General features: G+C 38.0%; 1 non-coding gene across 1 annotated transcript; it reads right to left on the bottom strand.

The window, feature by feature from the left end:
• Positions 1-4,877: 4,877 nt before the first annotated feature.
• On the bottom strand, positions 4,878-4,965 carry trnay-gua (transfer RNA tyrosine (anticodon GUA)). Its single transcript is given in 2 exon segments — positions 4,878-4,913; positions 4,929-4,965. It is a non-coding gene; the product is annotated as a tRNA-Tyr (tRNA).
• Positions 4,966-9,514: the final 4,549 nt, after the last annotated feature.

The raw sequence follows: 9,514 nt of genomic DNA, 5'->3' as shown, positions 1-9,514 counted from the left end.
CTCTTGTTCCACTTACTCTGCTACTCGGTTGGTTAAACCCTGCGAAGAGGCTTCAGTAACATCTAATGGGCAACAGCTGTTATTTTAGGTTTGTTGCAATTGAGAACAGGTTTAGTACAGAGCTGCTGACAAATTTCAGCGGCCAAGTTTGTTGCAACTGACATGTTGTAGATACCAATCAGCCTCAAGAAAAAAACAAACATTGCCTGTGCCTTTTAAAAAAAGAAAAACAGAGCAGTAGTTATTGAGGTATTTCAGGTAGAATGTAAGAACTAAACTTAACTAGTCCCACAGTAATGCATGGGGTGCTATCAATAGAAAAAAAATAGTTGTAACCCGAAAACACAACAACCACAAAATGAGAAGTCTTCCAGGAACCTAGGTAAATCCCTGTAGTAGTCTAATAACTATAAAAAAAGAAACAAACATGAAAGAACTTCAAAAGAAAAAGAACATTAAAAACATATCTGTGGAACAAGAAAAACACAGAATCTAACTGCGAGAGCTTTTTCAAGTTTTCGATACTCCATCATGCTCCTCTCATCTAACTAGATCTCTCTCATCTATACAGTATGTAAACAGGTCAGCTGGAGGTCCACAGCTGATGGTAATTTAAGTAAGTAGCTGTGTCAGCATGCATGGGATGCAAAGGAATGGAGACATTTCAACAGTTACAACCCTCTTTATAAAGGGTGTGCACTCAGTCAAGGCACTGAAAGTTTTTTTGTATTATTCTTGTTCCAAAAAATGTTCCATTTGTTTTCTTTCTTAAATGTTGTTGATTAAAAGATCTTATTAAATGTGAAAAAATCTGATTGTGAAAAGGTCAAATTCTTAGTGAAAAAATCAGTAATGTGAGGAAAGATGGATTGTGGGAGACCCTTGACTCCCCATGTCATGCTGTATTTCTCTCTCATTCTACTGGTAGTGGTGCCATCGCTTCTGGAGAAAGTCTGTCAGTGGTCCTTCCAGACGGGTCAGTAAATACTGTGTGTGTGCTGTATAAAATACGCCGTTGAAAACTTTTCTAAAACAGGAGAGATACGTTTCGGAATGCATTTTCCGGTAAAAATAAAATATCTACACGGGCGCTATTAGCTGAGTCTGAAGCCTGCTCTACAGAAGAACTATATTCAGAGTGCCAAAGAAGTCGCTTCCATGCGTCATAACACCACAAAGTCAGACTACAAGTGCTGAAAAGCCATTATGAATGGTAACTGGTAATTGGCTGGATTAAATTTCCAGTCTCTTTGAGGGCATGACTTGGAATCCCACTGCTGCCCCATATTTCCTTACTAAGAATCACGATATTGTTGTTGTTGCCTCCACGCGATTTAATCAACTTCAGTAGAATTAATTTGAACAACAGTAATAATCATATTTGTTTTATTCCCTCATTGCAATTTGTACACAAAGATTATTTTTTTTATTTTAAAAACGTGATAGCCTTGATGGGAAATAATACAGAACTGCAGGTGTGGGGGTCAAGTGGTAAGGTGTTGGTTTTGTAAACTGAAGTTTGTGGGTTTGAACCCCATCCTTGCCTGTTTTGTTTACCATGACATTCCTTTATCTAAGTCATCAAATGTCTTGCAATGTAGAAATCTCTGTAATAAGAGGAAAAGAACTATCGGTAGTGTTTAATAATCCTTCTGTTGTTCTAGCATAATCTGCCCTGATTTTTAGTTGACAAAGCAATGGGTGCACACACCACCCTCTGCTGCCTGGCAGGATGGTTAAGTGGTCTAAAGTGCCACACTCAAGGACTCTTGTTTTTTCATGTTGCTCATGTGCTCTGGTCTCTAAGTGGAGGCGTCAGTTCAAATGTCACTCCCGATAGCTAAGCTTTTCCTGTCGTGCATTATTCCAGTCTTGTACTCGCTGACAATCACAATAAAAGGAAAACGGAGAAATTGCTTAGCAAGAACTTAATGGACAAGGAAAATGCTTCCCAAAAACTTCAATGTCTTTAGCAGAAAGGAAACATTAGATAGCCTTCGATTTCTGCCTTAAGAACTGTTTGGGCTGTCTGTAATTGAGAAAAGATGTTCGGTAAGATAGGCATTAAAATGTGAAAGACCAAATTATAAAAGCAGCAGGAGAAAGGTGCAGCACAATGAAATTTGTGAGTGTTCTACATTGTTAAAATTCACGAGTTTTTATGCTGCTTGGATTTCTTTTAAGCCTACGAAGTGACTCCTGTTTCATTTTCTATTCACCCACTCGTTTTGTAATATACCTCTCAAACTTCAGAACCAAATAAGATTTCATGTGTGACAGCATTCCCCTGCAAATACTGTTTCCATGATGTATTGGGTGAAACCGAATGAAATATTTTAGTGCTGGCTCAAATATGAGGAATTTCAGGAAGACCTTTTTAAACTTGGTGTGCTTTCGTTTCATTTGTTCACTCCTGTATGATCATGGTAGGCTGACAGGAGGAACATGTGGCCCAAAAGCAGTGACAATATCAGATGTGTCTGCAGTGTGTTGGTTTGTGAGCAACGATAAACTAACTTGACGTGGAAGCAGGTGTGCCTGCATTAATACAGCTCCATCGATCGGAAAAAGTAACACAAGAACCGACTTAAATTCAAGAAAGTTTCTGCAGCTGAAAACAGAGACTGCTCCAGGTGATGATCAAACTCACAACCTCTGCAGAACACCACTGTATAAGCGCTGCACACTGACCAATTGCGCTACACTGCGGGGAAGTTAGCTTGAAGTTTGAAAATGATTTTGGCATGCCAGTAACGTTTTCATGAAACATCTTACAGTTACGAAAACACTTACTTTGTGTATAAAGTACATTTTGAATGTTTTCACAGCCATTTACACCATTTTTTTAACCACACACAAATATTCTTATGTCCATATCCTCGCAAGGGAATTTCATGAGGCTGGTGGTAAATATCCTGTCCAGGAATATCGGGGCTGTAGCGGGTCAGATCTATAGATATAGTGAAGATGTTAGTGGAGATGGTGTGTCTGGTCTATATGTAAGAGATGTGCAGGAAGAATAATCTGTGGTCTGGGAAGAAGAGAACCCCTTCGGAAGAGCAGTGCTCCTCACAGGAGAGAATAAAAAAAAATTCAGGGATGCGGATTTTTCTCCTTGGGGGAATTAAAATCACTTAGCAGGAGTGACCTTGTGGCACAATGGTAACGTGTCTGACTCCCCTTCAGAAGGTTGTATGTTCAAATCATGTCAAAGTCACCTGATGTGTTTTCTGGTTCTGTTGGTGCTGAACCAGGAAAATACACCAGGCAGTTGAGTTTTATCTGTACACCACATAGGTAATCTGAACAAAATAACAGAGCAGTACAGAACATGCAGTCAGGAGCGAATCATCTTGAACACGACAAGAGAAAAGGCACACTGCACATCCGCGATAGACCACGTCCGACTTTAGAGACAGTTCCATAACAGAATGGAAGTTTCAGACCCCTTTTTTATCACAGGTTCAAGGAAGCCTGAAAGTTAGGGAGTTTTAGGTCACTTTTGTATTAAAAAGTGTCTGAAGCCTGTAAATATAATTTGCCCTTTTTTAATTATGCATAAAATCCACTCCCATGTACCAGGACCTTACAGTATATTCATGTTAATTAAAATGACTAACCCTATTGGACATTAGCTGGTGCTATTTGTAATGATTGCTATTTCATGCTGGAGAGAAAGGAAACCAGACCCAACGTTTGCTTTCAGGTGCTGTTCATTTATATAATGGACAAGTTTCCAACTCATTTCCTTAGTCTTGTTTACCTTGAATTTAAGCCACGAACCAGGTTTCTACTGTACATGTAAAGGCACAAGTAATAGATTCCGAGATCACAGGCAGAAACAATCAACACACTGAAAACACTAAGTTATTCCTGATCGTAGTCGAAGATGTGCAAAAATAAATTTCCTGATTCCTAAAACCCAATAAAGTCCATGTAAAAGTCTATTTTCAATCCCAATACACGTAACTGGATATAAACCAGTGACCTTCACATACTAACTATTCTGATGTATCTGTATTCTGTATATGTTTTCTGATGTATCAGGTGGATGCTGCACATTGGTGGTGGTGGAGGGGAGTCCCCATTACCTGTAAAGCGCTTTGAGTGGAGTGTCCAGAAAAAGCGCTATATAAGTGTTAGCAATTATTATTATTATTATTATTATTATCTGAATTGTTTTAGCACAGTTACAAGAAAGAGACAAAATCTTTTTTTTATTTTATTTAAAAAAAAAATTTCATTCAAGCTGTAGGTTTGAAAATGATTTTTTTAAATTTCCTAAATAATATAAAACACGAACATCACTCATTGTAAGAGTCTAACCATTGATATTCATGAATTGTAAGCCCGTACACAGTCACACGCTCTCAGTTCAGTGAGTATAATGCCTTTCAGGGTCAGAATATTATATTTTTGCCACTTAGTACTCCCAAAAGTGCAGTAGTAGCTTGTACTAAATAAAAATGTACAGTTCACCGCTAGTATAAACAGATGTGTGCAGTGTTTGCCTTTGTAAGCATTTGTTTAAAAAATAAGTTCACGATATGATAAAAACACAGGAAGCACAAACTTAATAATATAATGATTCAAAATCAAAACCAAATCATAAAGCCTATTATGTACCTATCCTTTGAAAACAGAGAACACCTTAATATCTACAAAAAACGTGATATTTGTATCTACTTTTGAATTACAAAGCAGACAGAGTAGTCCCTGAATTCAAAGATCAGATCTTGGCCAAAACAAGACAATCAGACGTGAGCTGAATTCGGAACAAGAGCCCCTGCTTCGTCGTTTATTGAGCTTTTGATCGAAGTCTGAGTGAAAAAGATTCACTATTTTAACTCTTTGATTAAAGTACACAAAAAACACCTTCCTTCGAGCTGGAATCAAACCAGCAACCTAAGGATTCCCCACTGTTTCCACTACAGTCCTCTGCTCTACCAACTGAGCTATCAAAGGGATGTCAAGAGCTTCTCTCTGGCACATACTGCCCAATGTAGTGAAAGGTGATTTAAATTCCAGTTCGACATCAAGTTTCCAACTCGTTTCCACATTCCAGGTGGAAAATGACTCAAGGACTTTTTTTTCTCGAGGGATCATATTAAACATTTCATTTGGATCAAGAAGTGGATCAGGGAGACACAAAACAAACAGTTTAATTCCATCTTTATTAGAAACTGCAACACAGCTACTGCATGTAAAGCCTTCAGTATGTGATTGTGAGAGTTCAGTTATTGACATTTAAATACAGTGTAAATCTTCAAACTATTCTATCACTTCAGAATATTTATAAGAGTCTACCTGGAGGGGGGTTTAAACCCACATTAACATTTGTCCATTGGATTTAAAGTCCAACACCTTAACCACCTGGCCATTCAGATTTGATTCAACCAATTAAAAAAATTAAACCAGCGCCCTGTCACAGAAACGTACCCTGGTCTCCCGCGCAACAAACTTGGGTACTCAGCACTGTATGAACTAAATTTGCTCATTTCCAAAGACGGTTTCGCCTGCTCTCATCTTTTTAAAGACTGTCATAAACACTCAAGGAGTAATTCATTTGAGTTTGAAGTCTGTCTCTGTTGCTTTGGCTCTTGATGAAGAAAAGCTGTACGTGGGAGACTCCTCAGAAGAAGTTTAACGTCACCCTGCAAGGGAGAAGAGCCATCATTCACCGAGGCAACCACTAAGACACTTAACATTAAACACATGAAATGTGAGATGTGAAAATGTTTTCTACTTAGAAGTTCTGTCGTTTCTATTCTAACGAGAGAGGCTCTTTGTCGGAAGTGAGATTTGAACAAATGTCGCCAAGGGAAACTGCAACCTAAACGCAACGCCTTTTTTATCTTTCATTTATCAATAATGCAATAAAGTATTTAAATGGTTTAAAAACAAAAAGAAAATAAGAAATTGACAATTACAACACCAATCAAATCTGTATATAAAACATAGTTCAAGAAAAAAATAAGCTAATTAAGGCACAAGAAAACAAAATAAATATAACAACCCTAAACCACAAACATAAAATATATTCTGATCTTATCTTTCTCTATTAGGAGACACCTCCATCTCAGAGCCTGAAGTACAGGTCTTCCTCTCGCAGTTCCACAAAGATGCTATTTTTTAAGAAGATCCTGCGAAAGTCGGCCATCCGCCTCTCAGCCCTGCAGTAGGCCAGGCTGAGAGAGAAGCAGTCCTTCACCCTGGCGATGTACAGCCTGACAAGGCCTGGCTTCAGGCTATTGTACATCACCAGGTTCCCCCTCTCCCAGACAGCTGCCCTCGCTAGGCTGAGGAGGAGGTTCACTAAAATGGCATTAACCCCCTCCTCAGACCCGCGGTATCCAAAGAGGAACAGCTCTTTCCAGGGTACCCCGTCAAGAACAGCTCCTCGAACAGAGCGAAACAGGCCATCCAGCAGGTCTGTCAAGTAATCCTTCAAATCCTTCAATCCATCACAACTGACAAAGAGGTGCAGCAGCCCCTCCGTCCACTGCACGCACACCAGGCAGAGGAAGTCCTCCCCAGCATGGAAGCACTGCAGCACCATCTTGGGGAAAACACAGTTGTGACGGATGAAGAAGTCCAGCTGTTCGCATCTCTGGGGCAGGAAAGGCAGCCTCAGACGTGCCCAGATCCATGCCAGCTCGGATCTGGGCACATCTCACCCACAGCTCCGGCCAAGCCAGGCCTGCTGCCCAGTCTTGTGGACAGAGCTTCTCCAGCCAACTGTCCGGGAGACCGAGTTTGAGCTGCTCGTAATCCTGATGGATCTTACTGTTTTTAATGTATAATCTTGCTTATCCTTTAATGGCAAAATAAAGTGTTTTCATGTTCTAAAAAGTTACTACAATTTTTTTTTTACTTTGAAAAATGGTCACTTTGTATTTATAGACTGAGAAAATACTGCAAAAAAGTGCAGTTAATATGTGAAAATGTGTTTGTTCCATTGAATAAATGGGTATGTCTCATTAGTTAATTAATGAAGATCTAGTAGCTTCTAACATTATTTCTAATATAATATTATTTCCAGATAAACCAACTTCGGAGAGTAGGCGGCAGTGATGTCAGAGAAAGTGTGTTCACAGTCTTGTCAAGGTATTGCTTGTTGATTTTTTAAATGTTTTTACATTACATTTTTACTTTGATCAAGTTAACATATCCACAGAATTGAGCTTATAGATACCTATGTGTTAACCACTGAATGTGCAAGGTGTAAAACTGCTAAATTGTCTTTTAAAATATAAGGATTACAGTACTAAATTTGATCCTAAATATTTGAGTAAATAAATGCTGAGTGGAAACTTACTTGAAAAAATGTCTAAACTCAGTGAGAATTTGGTTTTCAGACTTATGACAAATGAACTGATGCTGGCACAAGCCGAAAAGATAAACAACAAAAGAGTGGCCTGGGAGATACAACTCTTTATACAGTAATTAAAGGTACTCCTATTCTATGTTGTACTTTCAAACTTTGGGTACTCTTTAATTAGGACAGACTTTATTGCTCAACTGCTATGATGCAAGCCAAATTTTATCCATTTATTTCATCTTTGAGCTTAGTAAACCTTAGTAACCTTAGTAAATGGTTCATTTTTGAGATTATACTCAAGAAGATATTAATCATAATTTATTTGAGTAGTAATATTATATAATTTTCTCCTAGCTGCGGTGCTGAAGTCCCACCCTACATCGACAGAAAAAGAAATAAAGGAGCACGCAATGCGTTACTTGAAGAATGCATATGCAAGGCAGGGGGCCAGGAGATCTGGACACTGAAAATAATAGGTTTCTGGTCCTGTTAGGACAATTAGACAGGGTTTTCAAATGGTTGACAAAAACCGTCTTAACTTCCATTGCAATATTTTTTTTTTCTTGGAAATATAGAAGTTGTACATTTTAAAATTTGTATTTGAATCAAAATGTGGTTTTGAGTTAGTTAGTGTGTTAATGTAATTAGTTTGTTTGTCATTACTATACTGTATATTGCCATGTTACCAGAATTTGTAGCTGAAGTTTAAGACTAACTAGTGGTTTTTTTATGATTATTGCCCATATGTTGATTGTTGATTGATTGTATACAATGTATAATTTGAAATACATATTTTTCAGGTGTGAATGTGTATTTTCAGAATAAATTTCTAAACCAAATCATTTCTTGGTTTACTAGTTTCTACACCTATAAAACCTATCTTTGATGTATAATAGACCTCTAACCATGTATGTATAATAGTCCTCTAAAGTTATCCGTATAATAGTCCTCTAAAGTTGTCCGTATAATAGACCTCTAACTAGGGCTGGGCGATACGGCCAAAAACATTATCATGATAAAAAATTTCATATCAGTCGATATCGATAATTATCACGATAAATCTCAAATCATTATTTCTTTCAAGTTTAGAGGCAGATTTTTTCTCCTGAGTGAAAGTTGAAGAAACATTTAATTGGAAAATTAAACAACTCTTTATTTTAAGAACACAACAAATACTTGCCAAGCAGCAGAAACATTAAACAAATGAATAGAGTGTATTCAAGTCTTTTTTATGTCAAAATATGCATGAGTAAAATTTACAAAATATCTTAATAGAAAAATTAAATACTGCAGTGTGATAAAACACACACAGAAGATGGCTCAGACAGACTGCAAAGTTTAAAGTGCTCTGTTTTATGTCTGATCGTAAAAAGCTAAAATATCTCCAAATTACCGAAGTTGAATGACCTTTTCTGTTGACAATGTCATCGTCCTTCGAGCTGGTCGTTGGCAGCACTACATTTGCTTCAGTGTCGCTCATTTCTCCACTCTAACTACAATCCTGTCAGCCACCACCGTGTGGGTCAACAACACCACATTAGCTGCCTGGTCTGTAACACGCACGCACACTCGCGCAGTATTTTGTGCGCATACGCATACCATGCGCAAAGCATAAAAATTATATCGAACATTTATCGAACTTTTGTTAAACTTATATTGAGGAAAATTTTATCGCGATAATTATCGTTATCGAATTATCGTCCAGCCCTACCTCTAACCATATATGTATAATAGTCCTCTAAAGTTAACCGGAACTCCAACCATATATGTATAATAGTCCTCTAAGTTTATCCGTATACTAGAACTCCAACCATTTATGTATAATGAACTTATCTAATCTAATCACAGACGTATAACGATAGACGTATATTAGAATTTCATTCTAGACGAATTGCGGACCACATTTATACGTCTAAGGTATGCGTTTAATAGACATATATTATACGTCTTTTGCCCACTGGGTAAATACTCTTAAGCAAGTACATCACTCATAGGAATTAAATTGATATCAACTGGCATTGAGGTAACAATTGAATTCTCAAGCTGTAATGCAGAATGTTGAATACTCATCCGCTCTATGGGGATTCAGATCTCCCGCGGACGCAAAGAAGCAGTGGCAGGATGTTGCCGTGTCCAATCGGCGCTCTCTGGCAAGGCAGTGCTGGTTCGACGTGAGAGAAGGAGAAGGAGGGA

Source organism: Atractosteus spatula, chromosome 10 (genome assembly GCF_055471065.1).
Source record: "Atractosteus spatula isolate fAtrSpa1 chromosome 10, fAtrSpa1.hap1, whole genome shotgun sequence".
Taxonomy (NCBI): domain Eukaryota; kingdom Metazoa; phylum Chordata; class Actinopteri; order Semionotiformes; family Lepisosteidae; genus Atractosteus; species Atractosteus spatula.
This window is presented reverse-complemented; position numbering and strand designations above follow the sequence as displayed.